Raw genomic sequence first — 21,013 nt, 5'->3', positions numbered from 1 at the left:
GCTCCTCATTAAGGCTCGCTCAGCCTCACGACACCGCGCTAATTATGGTTGAGCATGTCATGTTATTTTATTCATATTTCCTGTCTGGAAAACAGACCGGAGTGTTGGGCCCTGGGCCAGCACCGAGGCCAGCAGGGCAGGGGCAGGAAGCTGCCCCCTCGGTGACCAGAGCCCCCTGCAGGAACCCGGAGCTTACCGGAGGGTAAGCTGCAACACCCTCCGCCCCCCGTCCTGTCCTCGCTCTGCCTCACGTTGCTGACGTCTGGCCCGGGCAGAGTTCAAATCCCGCCTCCGCTGCTCCTCCGAGCCCAGCCTCGCTTGTCTCATCTGAGAAATGGGAACGGGCAGCACGCCCTCGACACCATGAGACTGGCACGCGTGGCAGCCATGTGTTGTGTGGCTGGATGGTGAGGTCCGAGCTCCGCTGAGGACAGTGACTTCCCCGTCCACCGGCTCACCACCGCCTGCTCACAGGCCTAAGCGCAGGGGAAGCAGGTCCATTTGCGCACAGTGCTCAGGACAGTGCCCTGCACACACAGGTTGCTTGCAGGAGGACTGTTGTCCTCGCGATGAGAGGCTGTTTCTGCCACATTCCCCACAGAGCCTCGTGCCTCCCAGGACTGACCCCGACCTGAACACGTGGAGCCCACAGCACGGTGCGGCCGGCTGCCCAGAGGTCTGCCTCCGAGACCCCTTCTCGGAACCGCTCAAGTCCAGCACAGCCGGGCTGGGAGGCCGGGAGCAGGTGGGGGCTGCGAGCGGGAAGACAGACCTCTGCCTCCTCCTCCTGCCGAAGGAGCCAGGAGCCAGCACCCGGGAAAGCTCTCAGGGACACGCTTGGGGCTGGGGGGCATTTTTCCTTTAATCTGTGATAGACAAGCCGCTGAGCTCCTTCCGTGTGCCAGCTGTGGTCCTGGGTCCTGCCCTCCAGGGCTCGCCGCCTACTTGGGGTGTAATATCCACCAGACGAGACTGCCCGGTGCTCATGGCCAGTGAGCCGGACCAACGCTGCGCGCCCGCCCCAGGAACCAGGACAGAAGACAGCTCACTGCGATCCCGCCCAGCGCTGCAATCTGGCATAAAATCCACTCAGGCAGTGATATAAAAAGGAGTCTTGTGTGTGTTAAGTGAAGCAAGCAAGGTGCAAGACTGTAGACATACATATGTGTACACATGCGCACATGGGTACATGGACACATCGATCAGTACACATGAGTGTTCCTACATAGGAGCATATATAAATATAAAAGTCATGCTATCCTTTGTATAAAAAAGAGAAACAAATGATCTATTTGCATGAAACAGCCCAAGTGTCCATCAACAGGTGCGTGGATGAACAAAACGCAGTCTAGCCGCACGGTGGAATATTACTCAGCCGTAAACAGGAGAGAAGCCCTGACACACTACAGCATGGCTGAGCCTTGGCCATGTCACACTGGGTGGAAGGAGCCAGTTACAGAAGGCCAGGCGTGCAGGGTTCCATTTTTAGGAAGTGTCCAGAAAAGGCAAATCTGTGGAGAAAAAGTGGGTGAGTGGTGGTCGGGCACTGGGAGAATTACTGATTTTTTTGAGGAATCTTATCAGGAATGAAAATGTTCTGAAACTGCTATCGGACCAGGTAAAGTTACTAAACATCCCCGAGTTATACATCTGAAACGCGTGGACTTTATGAGACGTAAAACACACCTCGGTAAAGTTGCTTTTAGACGGCTGTGCTGCTTTCTCAGGCAACCATGGTTTCTGGTCACCAGCATGAGCACCGGCGAACACAGGACAGAGGGACAGACCCCCCAGTAGAGATGGGGGGACGGAGACAGGAGGGAAGCTTCCCTCGAATTCATCTCAGCTTGGTTTTTAAGTGGTAGTCCTGCCCACTTAAATGTGTTAATTCAATACAAAAATAAACGAATGTCCATTTGAGGGGTGTCCCACTCTAAACCTGACTGTCCCCACCACACTCCTCCAGGACAAGCCACCAGTGACCCAGGTTTCCTGACTCCAGGTCTAAGCCCCTCTAGTGCTGATCCCTGAAAGACCAGGCGGCCATGAAATTATGGGAACCAAGAGGCATCCTACTGACCTTTGTCCCGGGGAGAGGACAATCACTGCACAGGGCGATGCTCTCCCATCTACTGAGCCTCTGTGCAGTGACATGGTCACAGCCGCTATGGCCAACAAGCCTTGTTGGGGGGCCTAATGCATCTCAACTCTAAGAGCCCCATGGGTAGCAGTCATCACCATCATTGCCCTCATGTGAAAGAAGGGGAAACTGAGGCCCAGGGACTTCCCCAGGCTCCTAAGGGTGGAGCAGAGATCCGCACCAGACTGGCTATTGGCCGTATCATTTCCGTCTGCAGCTGCTTCTGAAGGAAGCCCAAGGCGTCATGGACCTAATTCTGTAGCAATCAAAGGCACAGGTATCCCAGCTCAGATCCCCCACCCACCCCCTCTCTGTTCCCCACCACAGAAACAGCCTGCAGACCCCTTTACTCAGCCCCCCTAGAGGGACCAGCATAAAGCTGGGGTGTCCTCAGGTCGTCCTCCTCCCCTCCCCCACGCGGGGACTCTGTGGCAGGACGCCTATGGCCAGAGGCAGCCCTGACCGGCACCTGCCTTTGCAGCAGAGAAGCTGTGCTCTGCTTTCCCACGGGGAGGCAGACTGGCAGTACCCCGCTTTAACCTCCACGGGAGGTCTTGATAAAACACACGTGTGCGTTTCACTCGCAAAAACAAAAGCCTTACGGTCCACACAGTGCCCAGCGAAGACCAGAGAACTGGGGGGAAAGGGAGACAGGAATCAGACTGAAACAAGAAAAAAAAAATGCATTCTTTTTGTTAACTGAAGTAAAATGCACATGCCATAGCATCACGTAGAGTATAGATTCAGTGGCTTCTAGGATGCTCACAAAATTGTGACCACCATCATTATCTACTTCCAGAACATGCTCGTCACCCAAAAAAGCAAAACGTCCCCATAAACTGTCCCTCCCCATTCCCACTCCCCGAGGCCCTGGCAACCACGAAGCCATTGTCCGTCCTCGTGGGTTTGCCTGTTCCGGACATTTCCTACACATGGGGTCATATGATAGGTGCTCTTTTGTGCCTGGCTTCTTCCCTCAGCATCATGTGCTGGAGGCCCATCCATGCTGGGGCATGCATTCGGACTGCATTCCCTTCCAGAGCCCAGTCACGGTCCACGGTGTGGACAGGTGGCATTTCAGTTACCGGTTCCGCAGTGAACGGGGAGCTGAGAGGCTTCCACTCTTTGGCTGTTATAAGGCCGCTAAGAGCATCTGTGTGCAGGATTCTGTGTGCACGCGTGTTTTCATTTCTCTCGACTAGACACCCAGGAGCAGAACTAGGTGGGAGAAGTGACATCATGCCCAAAGGCTGGTGTCCTCTTTGAAGAGAAATGCTTTTCCCCTGGCACCTCGGTGACAGGGAGGGAGTGGGACAGCCCACCGCCCGCACCGCTGAGACCGGCAGGGGGCACTCAGGAATTGGTGGTGGGCCGGGGGCTCCAGGATGCCAAGTGCAGGAGGTGTTCTGGGGTGGCGGGCTTCTGCAGTCAGGGAACCTTCTACAGTGAGAGTTAAGAGCCACAATGGGTGGTCGAAGGGGGAGCTTTTTCTCTTGGGTAGCCACGAGAACGTTCTGAGCAGTAAAAGTCTGATCTAAAGATCAGCACAAAACGAATGGGTAACCCCCGTAAATGTTCTTTCATTCATTCGTTCCACAAATATTTTCTAAGTCATGTGCTAAGTGCTAAAGATGCACCGGTGGCCAAGAGACAAAAGTCTTGCAGAGCTCAGTCTGGTGGGGGAGCTGGATCTTATCTTTTTTTTTTTCTTTATTGATTTTAGGGAGAGGAAGAGAGAGAAACATTGATGAGAGAGAACATCAATTGGCTGCCTCCTGCATGCCCCCCACTGGGGATCGAGCCCACAACCTGGGCATGTGCCCTGACCAGAAATCGAACTGGCAACCTCTTGGTGCATGGGTCGACACTCAACCACTGAGCCACACCAGCCGGGCAGGAGCTGGATGTTAGATCTTTTAAAAATGAGGATGCAGCCTGGCCAGGGTAACTCAGTTGGTTGGAGCATCATTCGGTACATCGAAAAGTCAGATTTGATTCACAGTCAGGGCATACACCCAGGTTTCAGGTTCTGGTGGGGGCATGTATAGGAGGCAACCCATCAGCGTTTCTCTCTCTCTCTCTCTCTCTCTCTCTCTCTCTCTCTATGCAGCCCATGAGGGATGCCAATTAGAGACTGAGCAGGGGGTGAAGGCAGAGGAAAAGGGAGATATTGCCCGGGCAGGACAGTCAGGAAAGATGTCCTTGAAGCCGAGTGTGAAGGAGGAAATGAGTCCGCTGTGAGAGGAGCCGGACAGAATTCCAGACAAATGGAACAGGTGTGTGGCGGGTCCCAGACGGGACAGAGCCTGGGAGAGAGGCTAGCCGGAAAGGTGGGGACAGGCTGGAATAGTGGGGAGAGATTGAGGAGATGCGCAGGGTTTGGAATTTTTATTTTTAAATATGTTTTTATTGATTTTTAGAGAGAGAGGAAGGAAGAGGAAGAGAGAGAAACATCGATTGGCTGTCTCCTGCATGCCCACGACTGGGGATCAAGCCCGCAACCCGGGCATGTACCCCAGCCGGGAATTGAACAGGCAACCTCTTGGTGCACAGAACCGAGGCTCAACCAACTGAGCCTCACCAGCCGGGTTGGACTTTCCTTTAAGGGCAGGAGGAAGCCGTAGAAAGATTCTGACAGGGGAGGGATGCATTCTGGGGTTGGAAACCCCTCACTGGGCTTCTCTGGCTGACTGATGGGGGACGGGACTGAAGCCTTCACACGGCCCAGGCTGGGAATGGGGGTGGCCAGCATGGTAGCAATGCCGGTGGACAACACGGCACTGTCGGGACTGTCTGGAGAGAAGAAAAGAAGACGCCATGGTAACTGACAGTGTGATTCAATTCCTGACATGTCACCAAAAGTCCTGGCAAAGAAAAGCATGTCACCCATGTGGAGAGGCAGAGTCGAGGCTGGAGGGCTCAGAGACAGCTTCTAGGAAGGTGGTCCCACCCGGGACCCTGTGTGCGTGGTCCTACTCCGCCAGCATCTGGTCCCTGATCCCAGCGGCCAAAGGGCACGGCGTGCAGAGGGCTCCTTCCCCTCCACTCACGCCCCACGTGGAGAGTTCTGTTTCCCACCTGGAACCTTCCTCATGAATATTATGCACAGAAATGAGAAAGCAAATTCCTGGCTCTGGACAAAGGGTCACAGATTTCTGAAAGTCATCCGTTAGAAAACACCGGTTTCTATTTTCACAAAAACCCTGGGAGATGAGTTATGAAAGCCCAAGTCCTGGGAAAGGCTGAGAAACAAACGCCCTGTTTGGAGGGCCGTTTTTCACTCGGAGATGTGAAGGCGGAGGGGCCTCGCCGGGGAGAGAGGGTCTAGAGGAGGTGAACTAACAGCTTGCAGAAGAACCATACCTACAATTAGACAACTCCTTTCCTTTATTTTTGCATGATCTATTCAAAAAAATGAAAGTTGATGTATCTTTCTGTACAAAATATTTAGTCTGAGCCAATGCTGGGAAGGAAACATTATATACCAAAAGCTGGAGAGTAATGCAACTTGGAATAACATTACCATTCAATAACAATGTTAATCATTATAATTGTTAGTAACATAAATAATCATTACTAAACATTGGTCATTAATATTAGTAATTAATGAGTGACCAGTAATTAATAATAGCCATTCTATGTGTTCCACATTTTATCCTCACAACAACCTTATGGCATAGGTACAGTTTTCATCTTCATTTCACAGGTGAGGAAGTAGAGGCTTAGAGAGGTTCAGTGACTTGCCCGAGGTCACGCAGCTATTAAAAGGCAGAGCCCTGAATCAGATTCGGACTGTCTGGCTTCAGAAAACTGATTTCTAGTGATCTGAAAATTAATCAGAAAGCCATCATTGTTTCCATTCTTATTAATATATCCAAAAAATTACAAATACCCTCTCTAATCACAGTATATAAAGGACTAGGGTAAGTCTATGCATAGAAGACAGACAAGAGAACTTTAGCAAAATAAACACATGTGCACAGGGTCTACCGGGGTCCCAGAGCCCTGGGGAGGAGGGTCTGCACCCAGAGAGACTGTCTCATACTCCTCAGGGCAGTGGCGTGTCCGCCAGCAGGGCCAGGATGAGGTCACCATGAGGAGCAGAAGTCAGGGTCAGTCTCCCTGACAGCGGGTATGGAGGGGACTCTCCAGACAGAGGCCTTTTCTAAGATGAACACCCATCTTCTGTCCAGGCGCCAAAGGTCTGAAGTGGTGACCCATCTAGCCCTAGGGCTCCCCACCAAGGCCAGGCTTGGAAATGCTGCTCATGCACCCTTCATCCATCCATCCGTCGGTCCATCCATCCATCCATCCATCCACCCATCCATCCATTCATTTGTCCATGAAGCCACAGGAACAAATTCACAAGCAAAAGCAGCACTTACATAACTAAGTACGAGACCAACCTGCACAAGCCATGGATTTAAGGAATCAGCAGAGGGGATGGCTGTATGAATTTTAGGATCAGCCACCACTGGGCTCAAGCCCCGACCTCACCGTGTGCTACTTGTGTGACCTGTAACAGCCACCTGGTTTCACTGGGCTCCAGTTGACGGGTCCCTAAAAATATACCCAGTATCAAGGAGCCAGGGTCACGTAAGGCAATTGTCACCACCCCTGATGTGCAGAAATGCAACTTGGCAACCCGGCAGCTTCATTATTGTAAAACAGGGGCACCCGTACTTGAAAAGAATGAAGGCCAAAAGACCAACATGTTGACAGAATTTAGCACTAAGTGTTGGGTCACATGTGATTTCTATTTCCTTAGAGATAAGGTTCCAAATTGTCTAGATTTTCTACTATAAACATGTAGTTTTTATGGGCCAGAGAAGAAGCGAGTTATAATTTTGTAAATAGAAATTCATCGTGTCTGACAACCCTCACCTCCACTGGTTGGGCGGAGAGGGGGCAATTAGGGGTCACGTAAGTCTGCGGGAAGTCTCCCCCTGAAGGCTCCCCCCATCCAAGGTCGCCACCCCCCAAGGAAACCAACACTGGATGTTGCCAACACTGTCAGTGAAAAATCTTTCTTTCCATGACTCCTGAAACCTGTCCCCAGAGTAAACCGTGTGGGGTCTGCTGGGAAGATTGAAGGTTGAAGCCAAAAGCCGATGCACAGAGGAAGCCCAGCTTTGGTTGGCATCTGGAAGGGCCCACCTGGGATGAGCAGCTGACCTCGGAGGCCCCTCAGCCGGCCCCCGGGAGCTATTGGCAGGACATCGAGGACCGCTCTGCCTGCTAACCTGTGATAGTGACCAGACCAGGAGATGTGGGCACCCCAACATGTGACCACATGGCTGCCTGTGAAAAGCGTCCCGAAGCACCCCGTAGACCCCAAGAGTTAACCTGCCAGGTTAGCCCCGGTCAGGGCGGCTGCCGTGATCGTAAAAGTAGCAGGATGCTCAGAGCACTATGTCTGTATGACTTTATGGGTCTCGAATGCTCTCCTTCCCTCTAAGCTGGTGCAAAGACCCTTATTAAAGCCCTAAATTGAATTAAAACTCACATTTAATACTTAATGGTGGCGTGGTTAACGGTTCTGCAGGCCAGGCGGAGCCCTTCCTATTTGCTGACAATGTTGTCCTTTATGTTTGCAAAACCAGGCTGCTCAGATGACGGGGCGGACGCCAAGTTATGAACAATTATTACCTTTTACAGTCATTCTTGGCCCTGGCATGCTTTTTTGGTGGTCTCATAACTTCAAAACAGGGGCCTTTGAAATAATACCTCCAGACCAAATGGGCCTGCGGAGGACACTTCCGACCTCCTGGCCGAGCGCAGCCCGTCCCCATTGTGAAGTGCTTTTTGCCCACGTGTCCACAGCGTGAGCCGAGCGCCCGGCCTGGCCTGCAGACCATATTCCCGGAGAAAAGGAGCCCTGTGTGAGGCCAGGACCTTCAAAGGCACCTTTGGGGAGGGACACGTCATACTGCTTGCTGAGAGAGAGGATGACATCAGGCCGCTAGTGACAGACCAGTAGTGACATGGGTGGCCTTTGCTGTCATGAGCTGGAGACATGCAGAGGCCCCACACAAAACCACTGGCCCTGTGACCCCACGGCCAGCAACGCCCCTCACAGAACTGCAGAATTATATCCCATGCGTGGGTGATCCAGACACAGGGCAGGGTGTGCGTGCGTGTGTGTGTGTGTGTGTGTGTGTGTAAGAGAGACAGAGGACAGAGAGATCTCTCATGACCTCCCACTTCTCAAAACAACTTTTATGAAACAAATCAATGGGGACAAAACAAAATAAAATCCACATTATTCTTCCTTTGGGACCCCACATCTTCCAAAATCAAACGCTTAGTTCTGAATGTCAAACAAAGGGAAATGGGGTGGGCACATGTTTGCGTAAGTAGAGACCAGGCAGTAAACAATAAGGACTGGGTTTTTACCCCACCCTCAATATTTCAGGAAAATGTGCAGATGCCTAGAAGGCCGGGCGTGTGTAAGGACCCAGTTGGGCCAAATGTCCTTTCTCCGTCCTAGCCTCAGCAGCTCTGCCCACATGTGGGGTCCACAGCAAGCTGCTCACCAGTACCACGCCCACCTTAGTGGTGGATCACCCCTCGAAATGTGTCAGTCCATCAACTGATGAATAAATAAACGAATGCAGCACATCCACATGACGGAATATTACTCAGCCAGGAAAAGGAGTGAAGTCCTAGTACCTGCTACAACATGGATGAGCCTCGAGAACATTATTCTGAGAGGAAAAGCCCATCATGGCATGTCCAGAACAGGTAAATCCATGAAGACAGAACGTAGATTGATGGTGGCCAGGAGTTGTGGGGAAGCGAATGAAGTGACTGCTGATGGATAGACTTTCTTTGCGGGGGTGATGAAATATTCTGAAGTTAAGTTATGGTGATGGCTACACAACTCTACGAATCCACTAAAAACCTCTAAATTGTACATTTTAGAGGGGTAAAGAGTAGGGTAGGTGAATTTTATCTCAATAAAGCTATTTAAAAATAATCTACTGTGCCCCAAGTATCCCCAAGCCCTGCCTGAGGCTCCCCCATTCTGGTGCCTGGGTGGCCCTGGGTCAGCAGGGCTTCCTGGGTGGCCAGTCCCCTACCACAGACACATCTGATTCCAGAGAGAGACAGCCCAAAGTGAGGGTTTCTGCAGAGCAACATGAGCTAATTATTTCTTTTTTGGAGTTCCCAGGAAGATCACTTCTACCTGGTTGATCCCCTGCAGGAGCGACACTCTACGATGAGACTTCTTTCACTGTGGATCAGACTGGCCATCAGCGAGCCTGGCCACTCAGCGAGCCTGTGGTCAGTGATGCTGGTTTATAACACAGCAGTGTGGATACAGGCATTAGGGCAGGGTTTGAAAAGTTGGCATGTGGATGGACTTTAACTCCGTTATAACTCTGTTATAAAGAATTAGCCAGTCCTGCCCTGGCCGGTTTGGCTCAGCGGTTAGAGTGTCGGCCTGCGGTCCTGAGAGACCTGGGTTCGGTTCCCGCTAAGGGCATGTACTTTGGTTGCAGTTTGTCCCCGGCCCTGGTCAGTTGTGCGGGTGGCAACCACTCGATGTGTCCCTTCACATCGATGTTTCTCTCTCTCTGTTCCTCTCTCTCTCTCCCACTCTACCTGAACAAAAAATGGAAAAATGTCCTCGGGTGAGGATAAAAAAAAAGAATTAGCCAGTCCCTTTCGTCTGCGGTTACCCAGCCCCTGAATGGCCATACTGAGAAGAGTCAGCCATAGTCTACCGACGAAAGCCGAAAAGGGGGTGGTGACCGATTAAAGATGGCTGCAGTCTTTGCTTCTCCTCCCACAGAGCGGCAGTCTCAACTCCCTCCTCCTGAGTCTAGGCCAGCACTGGGGACTTGGATGGCCAATGGAATGTGACAGAATGACATGCTGGGATGCCCAAAGCTAGATCCAAGAAGCCTTCCTGCATCTGTGTGTTCTCTGGGACACTCACTCTGGGAGCCCTGACTCTGAGACTGCCGTTCTGGGGAGGCCACCCGGAGTGGACAGTTCCCACAGAGCCACCCGTCCAGCCAGCCCTGCCAAGGCACCAGACCTGTGAGCAGAGCCGCCTTGGTCCCCATAGCAACCCATCCACTAGCTGAGTCTCACCAAGTGACCTCCATGGATGTGACATAGAGCAGAAGAACCGCCCAGCTGAACCCTGCCCAATTCCTGACCCATAAAATATGATCATCTCAACTCCTGCTTCCAAGTCCCTGGCACTGGGTAGCACTACACTGGAGCTCCTCCGTGAGGGTAATGCAGCTGCCTACAGGGTGTCTAGACACCAGGAGCATCTTCGGGGGAAACATTGATGGGGCGCTACTGGCGTTAATGGGAGGAGGGGTGCAGACAAGGGATGATTAGCATCATGCCGTGGGCAAGAGAGCCTCCTTCAACCAAGATCTGTCCCACAGCCTGGGTGACTTTTGACATTTGCAGAAATGAAAGTTCATTTTATAATGTTCTGAGCCTGTGATATGACTCGTTATTTTACATACAGATATAAAGCATTTTTTAAATTATTTTAACAAACCCTAAATTTTCCAAGAATACAACCACCATGTAAATCAGGGGAAGACTAGAGCTTGCTTGGTTTGAAATGTCACTAGAAATTGTTAAGCAGATCTAAGAGCTGGTGAGCCCTCGGGGTGTCTGAGCGGCCCCTGGAGCACTTGGAGCAGCTCCTTCTGAGGCTGCAGCCCCCTGGCAAGGCTCCGAGGCTGTGAGCAAAAACACTTAGTCCTTCTCTCAAAATCGCAAGTATGAAGAAAGGGCTTGACAATATGCCATGGAGAAGTACCTTTTTTTTTTTTAATCCTCACCCGGGGATATTTTTCTATTTATCTTCAGGTGGAGAGAGGAAGAAAGAAAGAAACATCGACGTGAGAGGGACAGACACATTGACTGGGCACCTTCCACACAACCCCGACCAGGGCTGGGGACAAACCACAACCGCAGTACATGCCCTTGGCTGGAATGGAACCTGCGACTCATCGGTCCATGGGCCGATGCTCTAACCGCTGAGCAAAACCAGCCAGGGCTAGATGTATCTTCTTTAAAACCCAAATTCATTCATGATAAGTGGGTAGGAGCCTTTGACAACATGGTCAAGACCTCTAGTATGGACAAGCCTGAGTACTCACATAATAAAACATATATTTCAAATAAATAACTTCCCCTTCATTTCTCCCTCACAGGAGGGTCACGGCATTGTTTCCGAACCTGTGTTTGCAGGTGGGTTCTGTTGTGTGCATTCCATTTCAGGGCAGGAAAGGAGGTGTTGCAAAGCCGTTGTCGGAAAAGGAGGCTTTGGGTTTGAGGTTGACTCGGGTTCCTGGTGCCATCCAGGAGCTCGGGAGCTTCTTGACAGGGTCATAGGACCGTGTGGCCCCTGTGATCCTTTCTGCCGGCTCCTTACTGCAAAGGATTGTGAAGATGATGGCAAGGGTGGTATTCAGAGATCATTAGAAGAGAAAGAACAGCACTTTGCTGGACATTAAGGACCAGCGAAATAAACACAGATCTTTGGGGGGAGGGGGGGTGTCGAAATTAACCAGTGCAAGGTATCTCTGAGCAGAGCAGACCCGGGCTGAATGGAATCCCTGTTGCCTGACTCCTGTGTGACCCAAGTCAAGTCTGGCCCCCTCTCTGAGCGCCTTTCTTGTCTGCAAAACGGAGGAATCCAGGCAGGCAACCTCAATGTGCCTCGAGGGAACACAGAGCCCCTGGGAAAAGCAACCCTGCCCTTTTCCCGGGAAGGGCGCCCCTCTGCCGTGACCATTCCTACAAGGACCGGGTGAGGGCCGTCCGTGGACCGAGAAGGCCAAGTCATCTTCATCCTCAAAGCCAAAAAGCACCATTTCAAACTGGCCAGTATTAAAGACAGAGAAGGAGGAAAAAAAAAAAAAAAATCCCACAACCTATTTAATGGTTCAGAACATGCATAGCAAGGTCATTTCTGGGGAGAAAAAGTGGTGGGGGGAAAATAGGGCTTTTCAGCCTGTGAATAAAAAGTGTCCTTTAACAGGCGATAATTATATACAGGAAGGCAATTAAAGTTTTAATAATTTAATTACCTTCCTGCAAACCCATCAAGGGAAAATGTGGAGCGAAAACCTTTTCGAGGGCCAGCAGCCGCGATGCGCGATCAAAGGCCCCTGAGATAGCTGAGCTCCGAGGCAGCTGACACATTAATTTTTATGGGCTGACCGCCGTTATTAATAGAAGAAACTAGATGGAAGTATTTTTCCACGGTGGGGGGACCACATCATCATTTGATGCCTGATGTTACAGCAAACATAGTTTTGGCTTCTCCCTGGAAATAAATCTTGTTTTCTTTGACCTTCATTTGGCTTGAGGCAGGGCCAACTTTCAAGACTGGGCTTCAAGGAGAGGGCTCCCCACTCGGGGCTGCCATGTTGAGCAACAAGCAGAGACGGTGCAGGGACATCAAAGGGAGTCCAGTCAGAAGCCGCAGGCGGGGCTGGCATGGCCGGTGCGATGGGCCAGAGCATCCATCCGGAGGCGGCCTGCCCGGTCCGCCCCGACCTCATCCGACCACTCACACCACGGGCATCGCACCGACCCAAGCGCCAGCGGTACTGTTATTGCCTTCACATCTTTCTACCCACCTGCTGTCGTCGCTTTTATTGTTGTAAAATACCCGTAACATAAAATTTAGCGTCTTAACCATTTTCAAGCGTACAGTTCCGTGGCATTACGTATGTTCATGAGGTTGGGCAGCATTCACCGGTTTCCGAGTTTTCTCATCACCCCAAAAGGAAGCCTCACGCCCAAGAGCATCCACCGCTCTTCCCTCCTCCCCCCGCCCCTGCCAATGCCCATCTGCTTGCTGTGCCTGTGGATTTGCCTGTGCTGGGCATTTCATCTAAATAAAATCCTACACCCTGTGGCCCTTTGTGATCGGCTACGTTCACCCATAACTTTTTAAACTGAAGTAAGTATATCTTAAAAGGAAGCTTTGTATTATTATCAACCATGAGAGACCGGTATCACTTACTGTAAATTAAAAACAACCATAGCCCTGGCCGGTTTTGCTCAGCGGTTAGAGCATCGGCCTGCGGTCCAGAGAGACCCGGGTTCAGTTCCCACTAAGGGCATGTACCTCGGTTGCAGTTTGTCCCTGGCCCTGGTTGGTCGTGTGGGTGGCAACCACTCGATGTGTCCCTTTCACATCAATGTTTTTCTCTCTCTCTCTCTCCCTCTGACTCTATCTGAACAAAGTATGGACAAATGTCCTCGGGTGAGGATTAAAAAAAAACAACCATAAAAACTGACACACTGGAAACTAGTGCACGGCCGAATCGCTCAGTTTGGCGAAGCGTGTTGGGCTCCCACTCCGACCTGCTCGCTGAGCTGCCCATCTCTGTGGGCACTGGGACTCAGCCCTGCTGGGAGCCTTGGGGGAAATGTTTGGATTTTACTTGAGTTTCCCGCCAAATGCTGGGAAGGGGACTGAGTCCCATCCACTCCCAGGTGGAGGGTCAGCTCCCGGGGAATCCACCTCCCCACCACTCCTGGCTGCGGCCGTGGACAAGTCCCTGAGGCAGAACTAAGAGGCGGGCAGGGCCTAAGAAGGGGTTCCGTCGATGTGCAAGGAGACCGCCACCAAAACGAGAAGTGAGGGGGTCTGCAGAGTACACGGGAGCACAGAGCCCCAAAAGGCTCTGCCCCGCGAAGTCATTTTGCATCAGCTCGTACATCTCCGCCTTGGTCTAGCGGACCACGCGATATCCACTGTGTGACCAAGACGCCGCTCGCTTCATGCATTTTCTGCTGATGGAAATGTATGAGGTGCCCTTTTTTTGGCTCTTCAAAACAATGCTGAAATTGACATCGTTGTCATCATTCCATCTATGTATGAGTTTCTTCTTAATATATGCATGTCTAGAATTGGAACTGCTGGGTTAATGGAGACATATAGTTTACATTCCAGTAGGTATGTCCAAAGTACTTTCTTCACGGATGGTCTCAACTTATACTCTCAGCAGCAGTCTGTGAAAATGTCCACTTCTACATCGAACCACCAAGACTGCAAGTCACCCAGCTCCCAGTCTGTAGGTGAAAAGTGCCTGTGCCTCACTGTGGGTTTTAATTTGCCTTCGAGAAGATTATTTCTATTTTACAGATGAGGACGCAGAGCCAGAGGGGTTAAGTAACTTGCTCAAGGTTACACAGATTTGGCCCCAGGTCTGCCTGACTGAATTTCCTAGACTTGCCTCCTCTTCTTTCCTCCTTTCTCCTGTGAAGTGTGATGGGTTCTGTTGCTTGTAAGTGTGGTGTGTCCCACAAATAGAGTGGGAGCCCCCAGTTGGCATGTGCTGTTCCCCTTCCATTAGCGCCATGTGCCTGGCTCAATATTCCTGGTGAAACTGCTGATTACGTTCTCGAAACCGCAACCCACCATGCAGCCTGGCGTCAAGGCCACTAGAGAAAAAGGCGAACCATGGGGACACCTCTGTGACCTCCTGGTTTCCGCCAGTTTCCTAGGCCACCTGGCTTACCAGGTGGTCATAGCTGAACCTCAAGGGCATCTTTGGAAAAGGGGACAAGTAAGGACAGGGGTGTCAATGCCAAAATATATAGAACTGGAAACCACAACCAGGACCATCTTCCAACCACACACTGGTGGGTCTCATATCCCACTGGTTCTAGCAAGTGAGGCTGTACTTTCTTGAGGGTGTCAGGTGTCTAATATTACACTCGCTCATAAAGCCCCAGTGATCAAAACGTTCCAAAGACCATGTGAGCAGCCCGGGGAGTCGGAAGAGGACAGAGGGGAGCCATCATTGACCAAGCATTTGAAGGGCTCCTGACACAGCCTGCGGAACACACACGCTTTTCCATTCTGTGCTTCGCAGCGACTGTCACAGGTCCGTTCTACAGACGAGGAGACGGAGCTTCAGAATGACATGCAGCTTGAGGTCCTGAGGCTGATACTGGCAGATCTGGGGTGGCTTTGGGCGAGTTCAGCTCTCAGCAAGTACTCCCCAAAGGACCCTCCCCACCGCCCCTCTCTGGGGCCTCGGTTCCCCCGGTCCTGCTGTTCCAGGGACAGCTCCGGGTCCTGAACTCTTTCCCACTCAAACCTCCTCTGGCCACTTCTCCTGCTGAAGAGAACATCTCCCAGGCCCTGGAACGCAGCTTGGCGGGGGCCCGGGGCTTGAAGACTGCCAGGGCCTCCCTCCATCCCCTTGCTCCCCGCCCAGCACTGAGATCTGACCCGCACCACGGGAGCTGGGCGTTGGCAGGTGGAAGGACGACACACCCCCTGGTGGGCTCAGCAGGTGAGGGGTGGGGGCCTGAGAGCATGGTTCCTGGACATGCTCGTCAGCCCAGCCCTGACCTGAGGCCGGGCTGGGTAGGTTGGGTTCCATGTGGTTTCAGCTCCAGTGTGATCTCACAGAGCGTCACCGATGTCTCGGCTGGGCTCTCACCAGCCCCTCCACAACTTGCAAGGGCAGGCCGAGATTTGAACCTACATCTGCTGAGCTAAGACAGGAATGAGATGCCCAGGAAGAGCCTGCCCTACCTCAGGGCCCTTCCGACAGGATGCAGGGTCTAAGAGAGGCCCCAGCAGGAGGTGGGCCCATTGGCTCAGCCGAGTCCACTGCCAAGTCCACTGCCACGTGATCCCACTGATACGGCTTCTGGGAGGCCACGCGATCGGGCTGGGGAACCGATCGGGAGTTTCCAGGGGCTGAGGGGAGGGTGTGACTGTAGGGCACGAGCAAGATTTCGGAGTGGGGTCAACATCCAGAGAACCGCACAACAAACAGAAAGGTGATTTCAGTGTGTGTTCATTTATTTTTTTATCCTCACCCAAGGACATTTTTGCATTTATCTTCAGATAGAGCGGGAGGGAGAGAGGGAGGAAGAGAGAGAGAGAGAAACATCCATGTGAGAGAGACACACCTACCGGCTGACACCCACAAAACCCCAAGCCGGGACCAGAGACAAACCGCAACCGAGGTACGTGCCCTTAGTAGAAATCGAACCCGGGACTCCCCGGTCCACAGGCCGATGCTCTAACCGCGGAGCCAAACTGGCCCAGGCATCAGTGTATATCCATTATTTTAAAATAATAAGCTAGGAAGGAGCGGTCAGCTCTAGACCCTGTGCTAATAAATGTCCCCCAAACCATGTGACCCTGACCGGAGAAGAGCATGACCCTGACCCTGCGTCAGTTGTTGTCCTGAGAACGTGGAGAGAGCCTCCCCGTGCAAAATGGAGAAAATTCACGTTTGCTGAAAATTGCATAACCGTAATTCTCGTGCTCAGCCGATTCAGTCCTGGACCTAGAATGAGGTAATAATTATACACCCTGAGGAATCTTAACAGCATGGAGGAGAACCCCACGCGAACCCAGCAGGGAGTTCTACCAGAAATGGGAAATTCGAGCCTGACCAGAGGCCTCGTGGTCGTTTTCCTCTCGAGATGTGAGCTCTCAGCCGGACACTGGCAAACCCCCGAGGGGCGCCCTGAGCCGCCCAGCCTGGAGCAGGTACGCGTAGCAGAGGTAAGGCTGCGGGTAAAATCCCCAGCCCCCTGGGCCCCGCCATCGTGGGTGGGATGGTTCTCAACCGTGCAGGGTTCCACGTGCATTACAGGACATTTTGCCCGACTGGCCACTGGTCCCTAAATGCGGTAGCTCCTTCCAGGCACTGTGACAACCAGAAACATCCGGCCTGTGTATGGCCAGACCCTGGGGGTGGCACCACCCCCAATAAACCCAGCAAGGCTTAAGACCATCAGCTGAGTGCAGATATGTAGATTAAAACGGTTACAAAATAAAAGAATCTCCACAGAAGTGGAGAAATTGAAACCCTTGTACATTGCTTGTGGGAATGTAAGATGACTCAGTCACTGAAAAACAGTTTGCCGGTTCCTCAAAAACTTAAACAGAAGTATCACATAACCAGGATTTCACTCTGAGGTATCTACTCCCCCCAGTTGAAACAAAGTCATATACATGAATGTTCACTAGCATTATTCGCAATAGCTAAAAGGTGGCAACAGCCCAAATGTCCATTAGCAGAGGAATGAATGCGTAAATGTGGTCTATCCACACGATGGAGTATTAGTCAGTCGTGAAAAAGGAATGGAGCCCTGACAGGCTAGAGTGTAGATGAGCCTAAAAAACATCACACTAAGTAACAGAAGCCAGTCACAAATAACCACACAATTCCATGCCTATGAACTGCCCAGAACAGGTAAACCCAGAGACAGAAGGCAGACTAGTGACTGTCAGAGCCTGGGCAAGGGAGAAAAGAGGGAGTGTCTGCTTAAACGGTCCTGGGTCTCCATTTAGGGTCATGCAAATATTCTGCAATTAGATAAAGGCGATGGTTGCACAACATTGTGAATGTGCTAAATGCCACCGAATTGAACACTTTAAAATGATTATGTGAATGTCACCTCAATTTTTTAAATACCTCAGCAGTTACATGTAGGGAAAACTGACGAGGGCAGAGAGTAACACCTGGGCCAGGGGCCCACCCCATATGTTACAGGGCTGCATAAGCTCTAAGCAGGAAGTTAGATCCCCCTGAGGACAAAGAAAGGAGAGAGGACACAGAGGGTTCTGGTTCTCCAAAAAGAGAGTCTGAAACCAGATAAGACAGTCCTTGGAAAAGCAGATTGAACCTCCCTGCACTCGGTGGAAATGGGGTCGCCGGGGAAATAAGGAAGAGCCCAGCTATGCACCTGACTGCAGGATCATCAAAGTCAATGTCTGCACTTGGACCAGAATCCTGTTATCATTCCCACTGTACATACAGGGACACTAGGGCCTGGGGAGGCTACACCTTGCCCAGGGGAGGCAGGTAAGACCTAATATGTAAATCTGGATGGGCTCACCTCAGGGCCCCAGCCTGTAGCCACTCCCTCTGCCATCTCCCACATGAGGTGATCAGGCTGATGTGGTTGCTGGAGCAAAGGAGCAGAGGGTTGAAATAGAATGTATGCTTGTGAAAATATGCAAAGCCCAAGGCATGGAGATGATGATGGTGATGATGGTGATGGTGATAATGATGATGATGATGGTGGTGATGATGATGGTGATGATGATGATGGTGATGGTGATGATGGTGATGATGATGGTGGTGGTGATGGTGATGGTGATGATGGTAGTGATGATGGTAGTGATGATGGTAGTGATGATGATGGTGATGATGATGGTGATGATGATGATGATGGTGATGATGATGGTGGTGGTGATGGTGATGGTGATGATGGTGATGATGATGGTAGTGATGATGGTAGTGATGATGGTGGTGATGATGATGGTGATGATGATGATGGTGGTGGTGATGATGGTGATGATGATGATGGTGGTGATGGTAATCGTGATGATGGTGATGATGATGGTAGTGATGATGGTAGTGATGATGATGGTGATGATGATGGTGATGGTGATGATGGTGATGATGGTAGTGATGATGATGGTGATGATGATGGTGATGATGATGGTAGTGATGATGATGGTGATGATGATGATGGTGATGGTGATGATGGTGATGATGATGGTGATGGTGATGGTGATGATGGTGATGATGATGGTAGTGATGATGATGGTGATGATGATGGTGATGATGATGGTAGTGATGATGATGGTGATGATGATGGTGATGAGGATGATAGTAGTGAGGATGATGGTGATGGTGATGATGGTGATGATGATGGTAGTGATGATGGTGATGAGGATGATGGTGATGGTGATGGTGATGATGGTGATGGTGATGGTGGTGATGGTGATGATGATGGTGATGATGATGGTAGTGATGATGATGGTAATGATGATGGTGATGATGATGGTGATGATGATGGTGATGAGGATGATGATGGTGATGAGGATGATGATGGTGATGAGGATGATGGTGATGAGGATGATGGTGATGGTGAGGATAATGAAGATGGTGATGATGATGATGATGTAGCTACTTCTGCTGGTGATTGTCTTAGCCAGTTTGGGTGCAATAAAAAAATATCATAGATGGGGTAGCGTAAAAATAGGCATTTATTCCTCACAGTTCTAGAAGCTGGGAAGTCCAAGATCAAAGTGCCAGCATAATCAGGTTTTTGGTGATGGTTCTCGTCATGGGTTGCTCTGTCCTCGCTTGGTGCAGGAAGACTAAGTATTGGTCTCTCCTCATCTTTGTGAGGACACCACTCTCGTGACCTCATCTAAACCTAACTACTTCCCACCTCATGATACCATCACATTTGGGGTTAGGTCTCCCACAGATGAATCTGGGGGAACACAAACATTCAGTTCATGACAATGACGATGGTGATGGTGATGGTAGATCTGGGAACAGTGTGCAAAGCACAGGGTGGTTTTAATGACTTATTCAGGAAAAATATTTAAAACCCTGTGTAAGCAAAGGAAACCATCAACAAAACCAAAAGACAACATACTGAATGGGAAAATATATTCACCAGTGGTACTCTGATAAGGAATTAATATCCAAAGTATGTCAAGAACTCATGCAACTTAACATTTTAATAATTCAATTAAAGAATGGCAGACGACCTGAATAGACACTTCTCCAAAGAGGACATACCGATGTCCAAGAGACATAAGAAAATATGCTCAGTATCACTGATCATCAGAGAAATGTATGTTAAAACCACAATGAGATATCACCTCACACCTGTCAGAACAGCTGTCCTCAATAAGTCAAAAGAGGTAGCGTTGGCGAGGATGTGGAGAAAAGGGAACCCTCGTGCACTGCTGGTGGGACTGAAAACTGGTCAGCCGCCATGGAAAACAGTATGGAGGCTCCTCCAAAAGATTAAAAATAAAGCTACCATATGACCCATAAATCTCACTTCTGGGTATTTATCCAAAGAAATCCAAAACACTGATTATAAAAGATATACGCATCCTTCTGTTCATTGTAGCATTGCTTGCAATAGCCAAGATATGAAAGCAACCCAAGTGCCCATTAATAGACAGTTGGATAAAGAAGATATGGTACATACATACAACGGAATATTACTCAGCCACAAAAAAGAGTGAAATCTTACCATTTCGGACGACGTGGATGGGCCTAGCCCTAGAGGGTATTACGCTAAGTTAAATAAGTCAGAGAGAGAAAGACAAATATCATATGATTTTACTTATATGTGGAATATAAAAATAAATAAATAAACAAACAAACAAAACAGAAACAAACTCATAGATACAGAGAACAAACTGAGGGTTGTCAAATGAAAAGGAGGTTGGGGGGGGTGGGGCTGGGTGAAAAAAGTGAAGGGATTAAGAAGTACAAATTGACCACTACAGAATAGTCACAGGGATGTAAAGTACAGCATAGGGAATAGAGTCAATAATATTGGCCCAGCTGGTGTGGCTCAGTGGTTGAGCATGGGCCCATGCACCAAGAGGTCACTGGTTCGATTCCCAGTCAGAACACATGCCCAGGTTGTGAGCCCGATCCCCAGTGAGGGGCATGCAGGAGGCGGCCAATCAATGTTCTTTCTCATCAATATTTCTATCTCTTTCTCTCTCCCTTTCACGTCCTCTCTCTCAAAAAAATCAATAAAGAAAAAAATTTTTTAATAATAATAATATTGTAATAACTATGTACAGTGTCAGGTGGGTCCTGGAAATATCAGAGGGGACACTATGTCAAGTATATGTATACCACTACACTGTACACCTGAAACTAATATAATATGGAATGTCAACTGTAATTGAAAAAAAAATTTTTTTTTAATTAATAAATAAATTATTCACATTTGGATAAGACTGAAAAACAAAAAACCTGTGTATAACTTCCAGCACGGGACAAAGTCCTCAGTGAATGCCAGCTACTGTGACTCTCCCCGCCATCATTATAAACGTCTGGC

This window comes from Molossus molossus, unplaced genomic scaffold (assembly GCF_014108415.1).
Source record: "Molossus molossus isolate mMolMol1 unplaced genomic scaffold, mMolMol1.p scaffold_m16_p_21, whole genome shotgun sequence".
NCBI lineage: Eukaryota > Metazoa > Chordata > Mammalia > Chiroptera > Molossidae > Molossus > Molossus molossus.
The sequence above is the reverse complement of the archived record's forward strand: the minus strand, read 5'-3'. Positions refer to the sequence as shown.